The sequence below is a fragment of the Palaemon carinicauda genome, chromosome 41, assembly GCF_036898095.1.
Source record: "Palaemon carinicauda isolate YSFRI2023 chromosome 41, ASM3689809v2, whole genome shotgun sequence".
Lineage (NCBI taxonomy): Eukaryota > Metazoa > Arthropoda > Malacostraca > Decapoda > Palaemonidae > Palaemon > Palaemon carinicauda.
In genome coordinates this window covers 27840000-27857499 of record NC_090765.1, presented here as the reverse complement: position 1 = coordinate 27857499, position 17500 = coordinate 27840000, and the positions used below count along the sequence as shown (strand labels likewise).

The following is a 17500-nucleotide window of genomic DNA, read 5'->3' as shown; positions in this document are numbered from 1 at the left end:
AGTGTAAGACCATGGTACAGAGGCTGTGGCGCTACCCAAGACTAGAGAACAATTATTTGATTTTGGAGTGTCCTTCGCCTAGAAGAGCTGCTTACCATAGCTAAAGAGTCTCTTCTACCCTTACCAAGAGGAAAGTAGCGACTGAACAATTACATTGCAGTAGTTACCCCCTTGGGTGAAGAAGAATTGTTTGGTAATCTCAGTGTTGTCAGGTGTATGAGGAGAGAGGAGAATCTGTAAAGAATAGGCCAGATTTTTGAGTGTCTGTGTAGGTAAAGGGAAAGAACCGTAACCAGATAGGATACAATGCAGTACTGTCTGGCCAATCAAAGGACCCCATAACTCTCCAGCGGTAGTATCTCAACGGGCGTTTGGTGCCCTGGCGGTACTCCTTCCATAAAGAAAAATGAGTGTGATATACAAATAGAAAACAGCAAAATGACTTAGTTATCCAGTTGTAAATGTTTAAGTGAATTGCTATAAAGAAATCATCGGTGACGTCATCAAGGGTTAGCCTATGCATCATTAGTTCTACGCGCTGGGGTGATGTCTTGCTTCACAGCCAAGCCCTTTGGGTATCATTTCTGACCTACTAGAGGGATAAGTTATTAATCAACAGGAAGATGGTTAAATTTCTATAAAGATTACGTTTCATCCCCTCTGAAGTTAGATATTTCTTACAGTAACATCCAAAATATGACAACGTCTTTCCGTCTTCACCCACACAAATCTGGGTCTTCCAGCTCGCGATGAGACTACTAAATGGTATAGAATATGAATCTATCTCTCTCTCTCTCTCTCTCTCTCTCTCTCTCTCTCTCTCTCTCTCTCTCTCTCTCTCTCTATCTATGTATATGACTATATGAGATACCCAATTTATCTAGAAACGAGTTTTTTCTCCTCACAACTTAAACAAATAAATATCCAGATATGATTATCACTGCAAGCCTTTATAAGCAACGAGCCTTCTGTAACGAACACACGAGTGTTTTTTTCAATTTTGGGAGTTTTGTAAGCTCGTTCGTTCGTTCGTTTTAGATTACCTTGCATACTGTATAGCAAGACACGGGCTCTTGCACAAAGGGATAAAGTACGAAAGTCAAAACTATATTTACGACAAAGCAATAAAGAATAAAAAACTAACGGGGTCGATACTGTAGCCTACTTGGCAAAGAGAGTTGGTAAATATTGACAATATTCGAGAGAAAAAAAAAAACTAACAAAATTTTCTTGCATGTCTGCTCATCAAATGCATTTGACCTGATTTCTATCTTGTTAAATAATCTCGATTTCAGTTTCATGTTATTTCAACGGTCAAATGTTTCAAATTCGTACATGAATGATGGAGGTAAGGGCGAGAAAAATGCCCTAGAGACAGACATGATCAGCACCCAAGGACCCCTCTCCATCACGCTGGAACCAGGGAGGGTCAGGCAGTGGCTGCTGATGACTCAGCCGATAGACCTATAGGCTCCTCCAAAGACCGCGTCCCTAGCTAACAAGGATTGGGAGATTACAGATACCAAAAGAAATGATCAAGCTTGGCTGGGTCTCGAACTACAGTTAAAACAGCGTGCAGGGCAAGGACATTTCCAATATCATAGTATTTTGCATAAGTCATCTCAAGAAAATCAAGCGCAGTGATCCATCGTATTCGTTTGGTTTATCGTATTTCAATTTGTGATATAGGCCTACAGTATACCAGTGCCATCTACTGGATAAATTTCCTGCTTATACTGAGCATTCACTCTAATGCGTAAAACTATCTGATTTTTTTTTTTATCGTAAACTTAGCAATCGTAATATACACTATAGCTACTACATGTTCTCCGTGGTGCCCCCAACGCCATTCTACCTCATCTACACAACCTTCCTCGAATTCAAATACGATAACCTAAACATCATCCTTCTGCATTTCATTCAATGCTCCTCCTAAATGTTCAAACATTGATAGAATTTCTGAGTAGAAAGCACAATATCTGTTCAATTTCTTTGCGCCAGTAGGCCTACACGTTTTGATAAAAGCTTAGATAAGCTGACCTGAGTTTTTCAACGAGCTTTACTCTCCTGAACGCCTATGTCATCTTATTCCATCTTGGTCTGTAGTACCTTAAAGTTTTGTTTAATGAATAGGGTATCTGTTATAATACATCCTCTTCGCAAAGTAATTGACTGACTAAGAATAAATGTATATTAAGCATACCTATATAATACACGAGAAATAATTTACATCTATTACTGTCAAAAACACGTGAGAATTAACAGATATTACTAATTATACAGACTCCTATATTCATAATTTCCGTTATAATCAATTAAAATTATTTAGAAAATACAAAATTTCAGTAAAGCATTGTTAAAAATATGGTGTAAACACTTTCATGTGCGCTGTGGGTTTAGAAACAAACAAATAGACGGAAAAAAAGACACCTACCCCACGCACAATACTCATAAGTCAGCGCACCTCAGAAACGCTGAAATATCCCCCATTGTCTTGATATTCCACTGGAACCTTTCCACAGAAAGTTTCCTGGTATATTTATAAGTTGTGTTTATCAAGACGGATCTTTTCGGTTTGAGTGCCTATCGAATTTAAATGTTTTTTTTTTTATTCCAAAGTATGTATTTTGATGTGGAAAACCCTAAAATGATAACCATTTTGTGGAGAAATTATTTATTAACACTTAAATTGGCTTATATCAATCAATATCTTACTGAAATGCTGCGATTTCTCTGTGCGCTTTCTTGATTTTCAGGGCACTACTGAACCTAAGAAAACCCACCTAACCTAGCATAGGGGCCCTGTATCCCTACCTAGGCCTACCGGGGGGGGGGGGGGCTCCGCCCCCCCCTTAAGGCCACAGTGATTCTCGGGACACTACCGAACCTAATACAACCACCTAACCTGGGGCCCTGTACCCCTACCTAGGCCTAGCCCCTGCGATCCCCCCCCCCCTTACAGCCACTACCTATCACATCCATCAATAAATAATTTCTCCACAAAATGGTTATCATTTTTGGGTTTTCCACATCAAAATACATACATTGGAATAAAAAAAACATTAAAATTCGATAGGCACTCAAACCGAAAAGACCCATCAAGACTTCCAAAACAGGGACACTAAGAACTATCTAGTATTTTCCCGACGCTGCATCGCTGTGTTTAGTTTGGCTGATTAGGTAACAAGCATACTTTATTTTGGAATTTTGAATTATGAAAATGTGACACTTCTAATTCGATTGAAAGATCAGACCTTCCATGGATGGAAAAAAAAATGGCTCCGGCGTTGCTCCGAATTTCAGTAACATTCAATAGGCTAACAAATATTGGCAAGGTGAAACAGCAAGGATGGCCTAACCCAATTTCAAGGTTAATTTTTATTCTTAAAACACTCCAATCATACATTGCAGGCAACTTTGATATCCAATGTTGAACCTTACATGCGAGATGGATATAATAATGGGGTTAAAAGAATATATCAATATACAATAGAAAAGAGACGTCCCTATTGCAAATAAATATCTTTACTTGAGTGATATGATGAGGTTTGAAAAGTTAAACGTTGTTTTCCCAATCCAATATCCATTCGGAAATATAATTTTAGTCTTGGCGAGTGAAAAACAAAATACAAACTATGACCACTGCAGAATTCTATAAGTTTCTCATCTCAATTTTGACAAATAATTATGACAATAAATATTGCTCAACAAACAATTTCGATCGAATAGGACCAGCCTTCGGTAGAAGTACGTCTAGAGTTCAGAGTATTTCAACCAGCTTTGCAGTCAGCAAACCAACCCCACTTTCTACATACAAATAGAAATTGAAAATCACATAATATCAGTCGTAATAGCATTTGCTAACTCACCGATTCGGGAATCGAAGAGCAGGTTAGGCAACTTCAACACAGAAATCATTTGTGTAACGACGTTATCGTATATCCGTTTGTTTACAAAACTGATCCGTAGTCAAATCAGCTACTGTAATAAAGAATATTTAGATGCACGTTTTATATTTAGATGGTTATAATGAAAAATAAGTGTATAGATGATATGAAAATTACATAAGTAAAAAACTCGGAACTCATACAAACTACTTATTATTTCTTCAATACAGAAATCATTTGCGTAACGACGTATATCTCGTTTGTTTACAAGACTGATCCGTAGTCAAATCAGCTACTGTAGTAAAGAATATTTATATGCACGTTTTATATTATATGGTTATAATGAAAAAAATAAGTGTATAGATGATATAAAAATTACATAAGTAAAAAACTCGCAATTCATAAAAACTACTTATTATTTCTTCAATACAGAAATCATTTGCGTAACGACGTATCTCCGTTTGTTTACAAGACTGATCCGGAGTCAAATCAGCTACTGTAATAAAGAATATTTATATGCACGTTTTATATTATATGGTTATAATGAAAAAAATAAGTGTATAGATGATATAAAAATTACATAAGTAAAAAACTCGCAATTCATAAAAACTACTTATTATTTCTTCAATACAGAAATCATTTGCGTAACGACGTATCTCCGTTTGTTTACAAGACTGATCCGGAGTCAAATCAGCTACTGTAATAAAGAATATTTATATGCACGTTTTATATTATATGGTTATAATGAAAAAAATAAGTGTATAGATGATATAAAAATTACATAAGTAAAAAACTCGCAATTCATAAAAACTACTTATTATTTCTTCAATACAGAAATCATTTGCGTAACGACGTATCTCCGTTTGTTTACAAGACTGATCCGTAGTCAAATCAGCTACTGTAATAAAGAATATTTATATGCACGTTTTATATCTAGATGGTTATAATTAAAAATAAGTGTATAGATCATATAAAAATTACATAAGTAAAAATCTCGCAACTCATACAAACTACTTATTATTTGTTTTACTGCAATAAATTTCACGACACTCGTTTGTCTTACGTAGTCCGTCATGATGCGTCATCTAGTGAATGAAAAGTATTGGTGTTAACCGTGCTTGCTCAGTGTTGAAATTTACATTTTTTTGGTGAGAATTCCGTATATTTTTGTGTGAACTGCGTACTTTATGACACGAATCGTATAGTTAGATAAAGAGAAGCAAGTCTATAGTCACCCAGGTAAACAAAAATTGATTAAAATCACGAGAATCATTGTGCTTTATGAAAGGTGTTGACTACACAAGACAGAATTTGTACCAAAACTTGAATAACAGTAACACTGCCGTAAAGTTTATCCGAAATATTCATATTAGATCACTGCATCTGGTGAGCAACTGCACTTTACCAAGCTTTCACCTCGTATCGGTAATAGGATGTTCACCTAGGCTACGTTAAGGTAAGAACGCTTAGAACCAGTGCATTATGACCACCAATTTGAATGTGTTCATTTGGGTTTCTCAAAAAGATATCCACTTCATTGTAGCATTCAGATACATAGAATTTTATGTTGTATTCACTTTGATGGTAAATTATTCATAAACATCATGAATTAGTACTGTGCATGCTTAAAAATCCATGACGAGAATACTATTATCATATAACAACAATTGAAATATTAAACTATATCAGCTTTAGTCGTATGGACCTATCCATGTATGATAAACAATGCAGATAATTTTGGTATTTGTCCATGGAATTATTATGCTCCACAGAAAATAATGTATAGTAAAGAAAATGTTTGTTTGACCATTATTTGTGTTTTTCCCATTACATTTCCCACCTTAAACACCTGGTTCCCAACTGGGATATATTAGAGTATATCTCACCAACTTTATTAGCCTCCAAAATTAATGTCTTTTTCGAAGAAAACGGAAGTTTTTCTGAAGGAAAAACAGTAGTTTTTATAAAAAATTTTGTCCTGACCGGAACTATAATAAAACCAACTATTCAAAGCCACTATCAGCACATCGAAATAATGGCTTAGGTTCCATAACTGACTTCATGGGATAATCCAGCAAGCGGTTCTCTAAATGCTTAATTCACGAAGAGCCTTACATCTACTGTCTTTTCGGTATCCAATTGACAAAAATGTTTATCAAAAAATATTAACGTTCGTTGGAGCAAAGTTGATTTTAAAATGAACCTTTTACAATACTTCTGGTTGATTTTCATATAGGCCAATGAAACTGTGATACCGTTAGAGCTATGTGACATGGCGGTTTGACTAATGGTTCGTTAATTGATCATCTCATCTCCCAGACATCAATCAGCATTAGCTAGAATTGTTTACTGACAAACAAGCCATTAGTTGTGAAATAATTATTCGAAGTAACAATCTGCTTTACTTGCGGATTGCATAAATCAAAGAATATCGCAGTAGACACGAAGATTGAGACTAGGCTCATAAATTAGTGATTGGCCAACGCAAAGTGCATCCAGTAATGCACATAATTGATGGGTGTGCATCATTCAATGCATGAATAATTTCCTCAATCCTTACATTAACATGGGCGTCAGGATTGCATTAATCTATTGCAGTGCAAAAAAATTCTCGAAAGGGCAATAATTGTTTCAGATGACAGTCGAAATTTTCATTTACGTCAACGTTTAGTACTAACATTTTTACTGTATATCATGAACGACATTTTCCTGCTACTGTGTTTTCATTTACGTTTTTTTCGACAATGTTGCTGTAAAGTTATTTCAATCACATTTTCGTTCATTATAGGTAATATAGCAATTAGACATGTTGCTAGTTTTTTTATTGTAATCTTAAGATTAACTCTTATAATTATGATTTCACAACATATTTACGTTTCCACAAGAAAATTTCTTGGCTTTTTCTTAACTTTTTTGAGGTTTATCGCGAACATAAGATACTCTTCTCCACCATCTGTTATCTGTGTTTTTTAATAGCCTCCCTTCTTTAGTTTCCTCCGTTAATTCTCCCTTGTGTTGGGCCATTTAATCTCTCTCTCTCTCTCTCTCTCTCTCTCTCTCTCTCTCTCTCTCTCTCTCTCTCTCTCTCTCTCTCTCTCTCAGTATATATATATATATATATATATATATATATATATATATATATATATATATATATATATATATATATATATATATATATATATATATATTAGAATTTCTTTGTTTCCCAAGAATTCACGTTATTGAACTTTTCAAGTCTGCAGAGTTGAATCCGTTCGAGGTACATTGGTATAATGATTGTAATTTTATAAACGATAGTCTGTATGGTCTTTACTCCCACTGTATGCAAATACATACATACATATACCAAAGGCACTTCCCCCAATTTTGTGGGTAGCCGACATCAACAAGAAACAAAACAAAAAAGGGGACCTCTATTTCTATGCGTTCCTCCAGCCTAACCAGGGACTCAGCCGAGTTCAGCTGGTACTGCTAGGGTGCCACAGCCCAACCTCCCACATTTCCACCACAGATGAAGCTTCATACTGCTGAGTCCCCTACTGCTGCTACCTCAGCAAATGGATTTGGATGTTTAACTCGAGGATATTGTCTATGACAATATGTGTTTAGATCGGCTTTACTTTCTCGTGCACTTGTGCACTTGTCTTTATTTTGTATGTAAATTAACTTTCAAGATTTCTTAACATTTTAATATGTATATATATATATATATATATATATATATATATATATATATATATATATATATATATATATATATATATATACATATGACTATTTAGAAAGTAGCTAATGCCGATCTCAAAAGTTCTCTAGGCAGTGTAGTGTTATGTAGGGTTATTCAGATATCCTGAAATTCCATCACGCGGTGAGATAGGGTATATGCCATCAATGAACCTCACGCAGTGCGTTGTAAGGAACAGTCAAGACAGATAATCTGTATTGACTCTGGTAAGGAATACCCTGGGAATACCAAAGGGTCTACAGCGCACATTCGTCTCCTGACCCCCGTCTGTACCCTCTTTTTACTCTTAGTTTACCTCTGTTCCTACGTCCTTTCTTTCATCTTGCTGTCCAGTCCCGTAAGCTTTGTTTCAGCTGACATTGGGATTCTCCCTTGGCGTACCTAGGCACCCTCCATCCAGTTTCAAGCACTTCGCCGTGTAACCCAAATTCCATGAATATCCTTTTCATTAGATTCTAGAATATGGAGGTTGTCTGCCAAATGGAGGGGGTTTGGGGTTTGAAGAAAATTTTGGGAGTCCGGCAGATGACAGATAAGTACAAAACGTGTACATTTTCTTTAAAAAAAAAAAAAAAAAAAAAAAAAAAAAAAAAAAAAAAATTAACCAAGGGAGTTTTTCTGAAACAGAAACCAGCAAAAGTTAAATTGAACCGTCTAATATCTTACTTAACTGCAGAATTTATCATATGGACAAAGCAATCAGCTTTAATCCTCTAAAGTTATACAATTAATGTTCAGCATGATGCTTAGTAGTTTGTTGGCTTCCGGTAAACACTGCCTCCCCCACCTAACTTGCATTCATCCTTTCTGACATTCAGATAACATATCTCCCAGTTAGTCTAAGCATGTTACAATACAAATTCCCTTTTAACCAAAATACATTGTTGGCCTCTCGTGGCCTACTGGCGATTAGTCGTCATAAGAATTTTGGTGAATCTTTTGTTGTTACTTTCAGTATCTCTGAGGATAATAATTGTGGTTTTTTTAAGTATCTTTTGTTGTTACTCTCAGTATCTCAGAGGATAATATTTGTGGTTTTTATAACTATCTTTTGTTGTTACTTTCAGTATCTCTGAGGATAATAATTGTGGTTTTTATAACTATCTTTTGTTGTTACTTTCAGTATCTCTGAGGATAATAATTGTGGTTTTTTATAAGTATCTTTTGTTGTTACTTTCAGTATCTCTGAGGATAATTGTGGTTTTTATAACTATCTTTTGTTGTTACTTTCAGTATCTCTGAGGATAATAATTGTGGTTTTTATAACTATCTTTTGTTGTTACTTTCAGTATCTCTGAGGATAATAATTGTGGTTTTTATAACTATCTTTCGTTGTTACTTTCAGTATCTCTGAGGATAATAATTGTGGTTTTTACAACTATCTTTTGTTGTTACTTTCAGTATCTCTGAGGATAATAATTGTGGTTTTTATAACTATATCTTTTGTTGTTACTTTCAGTATCTCCGAGGATAATAATTGTGATTTTTATAACTATCTTTCGTTGTTACTTTCAGTATCTCCGAGGATAATAATTGTGGTTTTTATAACTATCTTTTGTTGTTACTTTCAGTATCTCTGAGGATAATAATTGTGGTTTTTATAACTATCTTTCGTTGTTACTTTCAGTATCTCTGAGGATAATAATTGTGGTTTTTATGACTGTCTTTTGTTGTTACTTTCAGTATCTCTGAGGATAATAATTGTGGTTTTTATAAGTATCTTTTGTTGTTACTTTCAGTGTCTCCGAGGATAATAAGTGTGGTTTTTATAACTATCTTTTGTTGTTACTTTCAGTATCTCTGAGGATAATAATTGTGGTTTTTATAACTAGAATCTTCTCTCACAATAAACACAGCGTCGATAACCGTCGTCACTAAACTCCAGTCTTCAGAAATTAATCCTCCAGCCAAGTCACTCATGGCTCTCTCTCGTCTCATTTTTAGCTTTCTGCCTTCTGGTGATGATAATGTATCTACTCCTTTGTCCATTCTATGGTTGTTCTCCTCAGGGTGCTGTTCCATCTCGCCTATTCTTTTCCTCCTTGACAAATAGCCTGTCATGCGTCTGCCGGTGATTCAGCCTACCATGTTATTTCTTTATTTACTCCCATACCATTCTCTATCACTTACACTTATAACCTCGGAGTTAGGTAGTAGGTTGGCCAAGGCACCAGCCACCCTTTGAGATACTACCCCTAGAGAGTTATGGGGTCCTTTGACTGGCCAGACAGTATTACATTGGATCCTTCTGTCTGGTTACGGTTCACTTTCCCTTTGCCTACACATACACCAAATAGTCTGGCCTATTCTTTACAGATTCTCCTCTGTCCTCATACACCTTACAACACTGAGATTACCAAACAGTTCTTCTTCACCCATGGGGTTAACTACTGCAATGTAATTGTTCAGTGGCTACTTTCCTGTTGGTCAGGGTAGATGAGACTCTTTAGCTATGGTAAGCAGCTCTTCTAGGAGAAGGGCACTCCAAAATCAAACCATTTTTCTCTAGTCTTGGGTAGTGCCATAGCCTCTGTACCATGGTCTTCCACTATCTTGGGTTAGAGTTCTCTTGCTTGAGGGTACACTCGGGCACACTATTCTATCAAATTTCTTTTCCTCAGGTTTTGTTAAAGTTTTTTTAGTTTACGTAAGAGATATTTATTTTATCATTATTCTTAAAATATTTATTTCTTCCTTGTTTCCTTTCCTCACTGGGCTATTTTCCCTGTTGGAGCCCCTGGGCTTATAGCATTCTGCTTTTCCAACTAGGGTTGTAGCTTCGCAATTAATAATAATAATAATAATAATATTTACTTTCCGTTAATCGATTGATCTGATTTGGAATTGGAGAGATTAGCAGAAAATACTGGTCACGGATATTTAAGGATGTTATGAATAGCAGCTATGTAAATATCCATTCTGTTGGTAATAAAACAATTCAAATTCGAGAATTGATAAATGAGAAATGTTTTGATCAATAAGAAACTGAAGAGACGTGTGCTCAAAGTAATATGGATTTGACAATAAATACCAGTCATGCAGTGTGATATGCAAAATACCAAAGACTATGCGATAAACTGAACGTGTAGGTCCTGTAGAGTAGGGTTCCTCTGAGTGATAGGACTAGGAAAGCAGCCCTTAGTATGGAAGTAAAGTGAAGGAGCTATAGCTGAATGAGGGGCCTTGGAGCTTTGTCGCATTTAGACTATTTTTGTACGCGCCTGCTCTTTCTTTCCATTGTTTTTTTTTTTTATTTTTGTTTATTTGTTTTTATTCTGTATGTGTACTGTAGATGTTGAGGTTATTTATAAAGCTCCACCGCCTGGCGACGAGCCGACCAACTCCCTGATGGTTTCCGAGGCCAACGGTTTCCCTATTTTCCTGTGTGGAAATCAGACGTCCCCGAATTCCTTTTCGGCGACCGTTTCTTTCCAAGACCTACAGCATAGGTCTTGGTTTCTTTCCCTCTTATAAACTGAACTGTGACATTCTCCACGTGTATCCGTTTCTAGAAACTTGACCGCCCATTTTTCAAGACGTGAGTATGTCTGTTCTTTCACAATTAAGTATCACCTTTTCTTCCTATTCTTATTTTCCCTTGTCAGTCTTGAGGAGCAGAAAAACATTAGGTTACCCATTTAATTGACCTCTACATATCTTATACACACGTATATATATATATATATATATATATATATATATATATATATATATATATATATATATATATATATATATATATATATATATATATATATTATATATATATATATATATATATATATATATATATATATATATATATATATATATATATATATATATATATGTGTGTGTGTGTGTGTGTGTGTGTGTGTGTGTGTGTGTGTCGTTTTTCCTATTTTGACTAATTTCTTCACATTTAGCATAAAATCTCTCACCCACTCGAGTAGATTATCGACTTCTAGCAATCGACTGACCTAACTCCTGATTATTCTCCTAATGTTACTTTTGTCAACGTTCATATTTAGACTTTTCTCACAATGCACAACTTGCGGCCTTGTCTTTTATTACATAATGGCAGCATTTAAGCTATTTATCGTGTTCTTTTCTCCACTCCTCCCATCACAGGAATTACCCTAATTAACTATGACACCGTCGAAAATACTTGAAGGACAGCAGTAAAGTATTATAACCATCTCTCTCTCTCTCTCTCTCTCTCTCTCTCTCTCTCTCTCTCTCTCTCTCTCTCTCTCTCTCTCTCTCATTTAACGACAATGTAGGAAAGTCAGGACATGTTAACTAGGTTCAACATTCAGTAGTGACTCGAAGATATCGTTGGTAATTCAGAGTGTTAATGGAAATTTGCGTTGTAGATTTCCCTCCTTCCCAGGTAGATTTTTTGTACTTTCGTTATGAATTTCTTGACAGGGAAATTGGATATATAAGATGAATTATTGTTGAAGCTACTGTTTTATTCACTTGCAATTAAAGTTTAGATATTTCAAAAAAAAAAATAAAAATAAAAAAATAAAATGCGGAAACAGTAAGATAAAGTGTTTTACAAAAATGTACTCTATAACTTGTAGGTAAACGAAATGGGGCTTGGGAGGAATCGTTGATAAGAATATATAAGATATAATAATCCATTGAAACAAACTTGGTTATGCGTATTTTCGTTTGACTTGCCTACAAGGTTTTTTTTTAACAACAATTTCCTTCCGCTTGTACTGTAATAAGAGGACTATCCGTTTCAGTTTCATGGTTAGCTTACGAACCCAATTTGTAATGATATGAAACATCCTTATTTGTAATTCACATGGGGAACCAAATTTCGAAAGCAAGAAGAAATCTGCAAAATATGCTTGAGTGCTGGATTTCTAAAGTTAAAAAATCTGCTTGAGTGCTGGATTTCTAAAGTTTAAGTTAAAGTTGTCTGGTTTCAGTTCCAGTTTCATCAGAATAGATGCTCACCAGAACGTCAGCCGGGCAATCCCCCCCCCACTGGGGAGGTCACTGCTGTGGTTGGGCACCACGCCCAACCACAGCAGTGACCTCCCCAGTAAACAGCTTAAACTCACGGTCCTTGGCGGGGATCGATCTGCTGCCATGCGAATGCTAGGCGATTGCATTACCACTGTACTAGACAGGAAGTAGTAGTTGTAATTATATACATGGTATATACTGTATATACATATTTGCATGTATTAATATATATATGACTCAGCTTTTCCTTCTCGCATAAAATGTATTGTTTTACGTCGTAATAGTTTTTCTTACGTACTTCAACTTTGTGATTTAATTCAGATTTTTATACCCTAGACCATGGCTACTCAACTATTATGAGGAAAGGTCCAGTTAGATAAGTTCCACTGTATACATAGGTCCAGAATTTTTTATTACATGAAATCATGAAAATAAAACAACCAATTCGAGAACAGGGTAGTAAACCATGATTTTTATTAATTTCATATTCACTGTTTGTTTTATTTATACATATTTTCAAAACGTGGAAATAAGAGTATTAAATTTTATACCTAAAGTATAGCAAGACTTGAATGTTTTTCTCTATAAAAACAACTGAAATTGAGAGTTCTAAAATTAAATACTGTTTCATATTATGGTATTTTAATAATAAAAAAATACCCCTTTTAATACAAAACAGGATATGAACATTCCCTCTCAGAAAATAAAATGAATTTTCAAATTAAAAAAAATCAAAATACAATAAGAATTTAGTGAGAGAAATTGCACATTTTGCTTTTTGCTGGGGCCTGGGGTCCAACTACAACACTCAGAAGGTCCGGATTCGGACCGCGGCCCGCCAGTTGAGTAGCCCTGCCCTAGACTGTAATTGCATTGAAATTTTATAGCTTTTAAAATGTTATATTGACTGTCTTGAAATGTCAGCTAATGAAGTATGGCATAAATTGAAATATATACAGTATATGCATAACATTTAAGAAATTTCTCTTAGCATGGGTTAGTCCCAGAAAAATAGTCACCCCCATATTCACCCTTACAGTGCGCAATCGTAGAAAAAAACCTCATTTTGAATGAAGACATCCACAATCTTAGTCTCTTCATACACTTACACAGACGACTCTTAGGCAATGTATTGATCTCTTGTTGACACTCCTATTCAAGCCATCTATTAAGCATCCCTCTCTTCCTACCTCATAGAACTTATAAACTTGACACTTTTCACTAACCTCATGTCGTTCATTCTTTCCACATGACGGAACCTTCTCATCTCACTCGGATTCATACATTTTCCTCTGGGAGCCACAGGGCTAAACCATTCATGGTGTGCTGGTAAAAGATTGGTGCATATTTTCCATATTTCTGAACCCTAACATAAGCCTAAGAGATGGACAACCTAAAAAATATACTGCTCAGTTCTAAATAACACTATACGTTTATTTCATTCCATACTGCACTCAATAGGCCCATACTGTTGTCTGTGTCATGCATGTAGTCAGTGAATATGTGCATATTTGTTCTTTACTAAGTATGTTAAGTGATAGCAGTTAAAGATTTTGCATGTAAAAAAATAGTCTTTCAACATATGTTTGATGCGAAATTGTACATTGTCATAAACATTCAATATACAGCAACTGAAGTGCCTGTAAAATAAAACCTATTTTTGGCTAATCATTCATGCTTCTTTACCCATCATAGTTTCGTAAAACCACTAATGAAATCACATTTAGAACAATATACATGACTGTAAATAAGAGACCATTAAAGATAAACATGATATGGAAAATTTCATATATAGTCCCTCAACTTGTTCCTTCCAACTGAGTCCATCCTTTACCCGATGATGTAGACTTGAACTTCTTCATCAAAGGACATTTCCTTCAAAAAAAAAAAAAAAAAAAAAAAAAAAAAAATGTCCCTTTTATTTCCTTCTTTCATAGTCCCTTAACTTGTTCCTTCCACCTAAGAAGGAGTTTGTACCTCTTCATCAAGGAACATAGCATACTGGAAGAACCATAGCTTCTTCTATCTACAGAGCCAGTACCAACCAATATGTTCACATGAGGAGGAGTTTATACCTCTTCATCAAGGAACATAGCATACTCGAAGAACCTTAACTTCTTCTATCTACAGGGTCAGTACCAACCCTTTTGTACACATGAGAAGGAGTTTGTACCTCTTCATCAAGGAACGTAGCATACTAGAAGAACCTTAGCTTCTTTTTATCTCCAGAGCCAGTACCAACCCTTATGTTCACAGGAGAAGGAGTTTGTATTTCTTCATCAAGGAATAGAGCATACTAGAAGAACCTTAACTTCTTCTATCTACAGGGGAAGTACCAACCCTAATGTTCACATGAGAAGGAGTTTGTACCTCTTCATCAAGGAACATAGCATACTAGAAGAACCTTAGCTTCCTCTATCTACAGGGCCAGTCTTCTTCTTTGTCTGCATCTTTTCCCACTTTTATGTGTGGTCGATGTTTCTGGCCAGCGTTCTCCATCTACCTCTGTCCCACACTTCATCACCGGTTAATCCCTTTGATCGAAGGTCATCCTAGATACAGTCCATCCACCTTCGCTTTGGTCTCCTTCTCCTTCTCGTTCCCTGTACCTCCATTTCCATCACTCTCCTTCCAATATCCTGTTCATCTCTTCTCATGACATGACCATACCACCTCAGTCTACTTTCTTGGATCTTATCTGATAGTTCTCTAACTCTTGTGATACCTTTAATTACCTCATTCTGTATCTTATCTCTTCTTGTCACCCCACACATCCATCTCACCATTTTCATCTCTGCCACATCCATCTTCTCTTCTGTCTTCTTTATTGCCTAAATCTCCGTTCCATACATCATTGCCGGTCTCACAATGGTCCTGTGTACTTTACCTTTCAACTTAATCCCCATTTTCCTGTCACATAGTACTCCACGCACTTTTTTTCCAATTCTTCAATCCTGCTTGTAATCTATGGTTTATTTCTGCCCCTAGATCACAATCCTCTGCAACTGTTGATCCTAAATACCTGAAATTTTCCAGTTTTTTCATTCTCTCTCCTTGTAAACTAACTTTCCCATTCTCCCAATTTTTCAGTCTCAAATACTCTGTCTTTTTCCTGCAGATCTTCAATCCTCTATTTTCTATTTCTCTTCTCCACTCCTCCAGTTTCTCTTCTACTACCTCTCGCCTAGTGCTACACAGTATAACTTCTTTGTCTGCATCTTTTCCCACTTTTATGTGGGGTCGATGTTTCTGGCCAGCGTTCTCCATCTACCTCTGTCCCACACTTCATCACCGGTTAATCCCTTTGATTGAAGGTCATCCTTGATACAGTCCATCCACCTTCGCTTTGGTCTCCCTCTCCTTCTCGTTCCCTGTACCTCAATTTCTATCACTCTCCTCCCAATATACTGTTCATCTCTTCTCATGACATGACCATACCACCTCAGTCTACTTTCTTGGATCTTATCTGATAGTTCTTTAACTCCTGTGGTACCCCTAATTGCCTCATTCTGTATCTTATCTCTTCTTGTCACCCCACACATCCATCTCAACATTCTCATCTCTGCCACATCCAGTTTCTTCTCTTCTGACTTTTTTATTGCCCACGTCTCCGCTCCATACATCATTTCCGGTCTCACAACTGTCCTGTGTACTTTGCCTTTCAACTTAATCCCTATTTTCCTGTCACATAGCACTCCACGCACTTTTTTCCAATTCTTCCATCATGCTTGTATTCTTTGGTTTATTTCTGTCCCCAGTTCACCATTCTCTGCAACTGTTGATCCTAAATACTTGAACATTTCAACTCTTTTCAATCTCTCCCCTTGCAAACTAACATCCCCATTCTTCCTATTTTTCAAACTAAAATACTCTGTCTTTTTCCTGCTGATTTTCAATCTTCTATTTTCCATTTCTCTTCTCCACTCCTCCAGTTTCTCTTCTACTACCTTTCGCCAAGTGCTACACAGTATAAAATCATCAGCAAAAAGCATACACCAAGGAGACTGATCTCTAATACCTTGTGTTACTACATCCATGACCAGAACAAATGGGTACGGGCTCAATGCAGACCCTAATGTAGTCCCACATTTTCTGGGAAACTTTCTGTTAGGCCTATACTGCTCTTAACATTTGTTTCTGCCCTCTCATACATAACTTGGGTGATTCTTACGTATTTCTCAGGGACTCCCTTTTCTCTCATACATCTCCACTGCTTGTGACGTGGTACTCGATCATATGCCTTCTCCAGGTCAACAACGACCATATGTAATCCTTTCTGTTTCTCCCGATGTTTTCCTCTCATCTGCCTCAAAGCAAATATTGCCTGTACAGTCCCTCTTCCAGGCATGAATCCAAATTGTTCCTCACCAATTGTTGTTTCATCTCTGAGTCTCTTCTTAATGCTGCTCCTGTTGCTCCTTTTCTTGTTGCTGCTGCTTTTTTGTGTGAATAACATTGAAAATGTTGAGATAAAGAAAAAATGCTGCAAAAACATTATTTATTAAAATAATTGATATATGTGGTGAATCCTAAATAGGTAAAACCTTGCAAAAACCTTACCAAGAGTCCACTGCGTTTTGGACATAGTATGATAACTATCAGATAAATGATGATCATTGTGATCTATATCATCACCACTTGTATTTTTAATTGCCCTGAGGCCACCAAAACATGCTTACATTTAGTGCTGGTTTGTTCGAATTCAGTCAAATATTTTCCAGTTGACCACTCGTAAATGATCTTTAGAGTAAGAGTCTTAAAAAGAAACCACAACAAAACTTTACAGCATGCCATGGCAGGTTGATCGTATATATTGTCTTGGCTCCCAGGGCATCTACCTTCGCTAATTTGTAACTGCTGTACTTTACATATTCACATTTCTTACCCTATCAATTATTAC

General features: G+C 36.0%; 2 protein-coding genes across 4 annotated transcripts in view; one reads left to right on the top strand and one right to left on the bottom strand.

The window, feature by feature from the left end:
* LOC137632473 (mucin-2-like) overlaps positions 1 to 3912 on the bottom strand; it is a 196832-nt gene extending 192920 nt beyond the window's left edge. Inside the window, exon 1 of the mRNA XM_068364422.1 lies at positions 3870 to 3912. The gene's annotated coding sequence lies outside the window, so the exon portion shown is untranslated. The remainder of the gene's footprint in view (positions 1 to 3869) is intronic.
* Positions 3913 to 5001: 1089 nt separating this feature from the next.
* The window catches only part of Mettl4 (Methyltransferase like 4), a 187138-nt gene continuing 174639 nt past the window's right edge, over positions 5002 to 17500 (top strand). The window contains exon 1 of one of the 3 annotated variants that reach the window (XM_068364414.1): positions 5002 to 5343. The gene's annotated coding sequence lies outside the window, so the exon portion shown is untranslated. The remainder of the gene's footprint in view (positions 5344 to 17500) is intronic. The other 2 variants (XM_068364413.1, XM_068364416.1) reach the window with 2 other exon arrangements.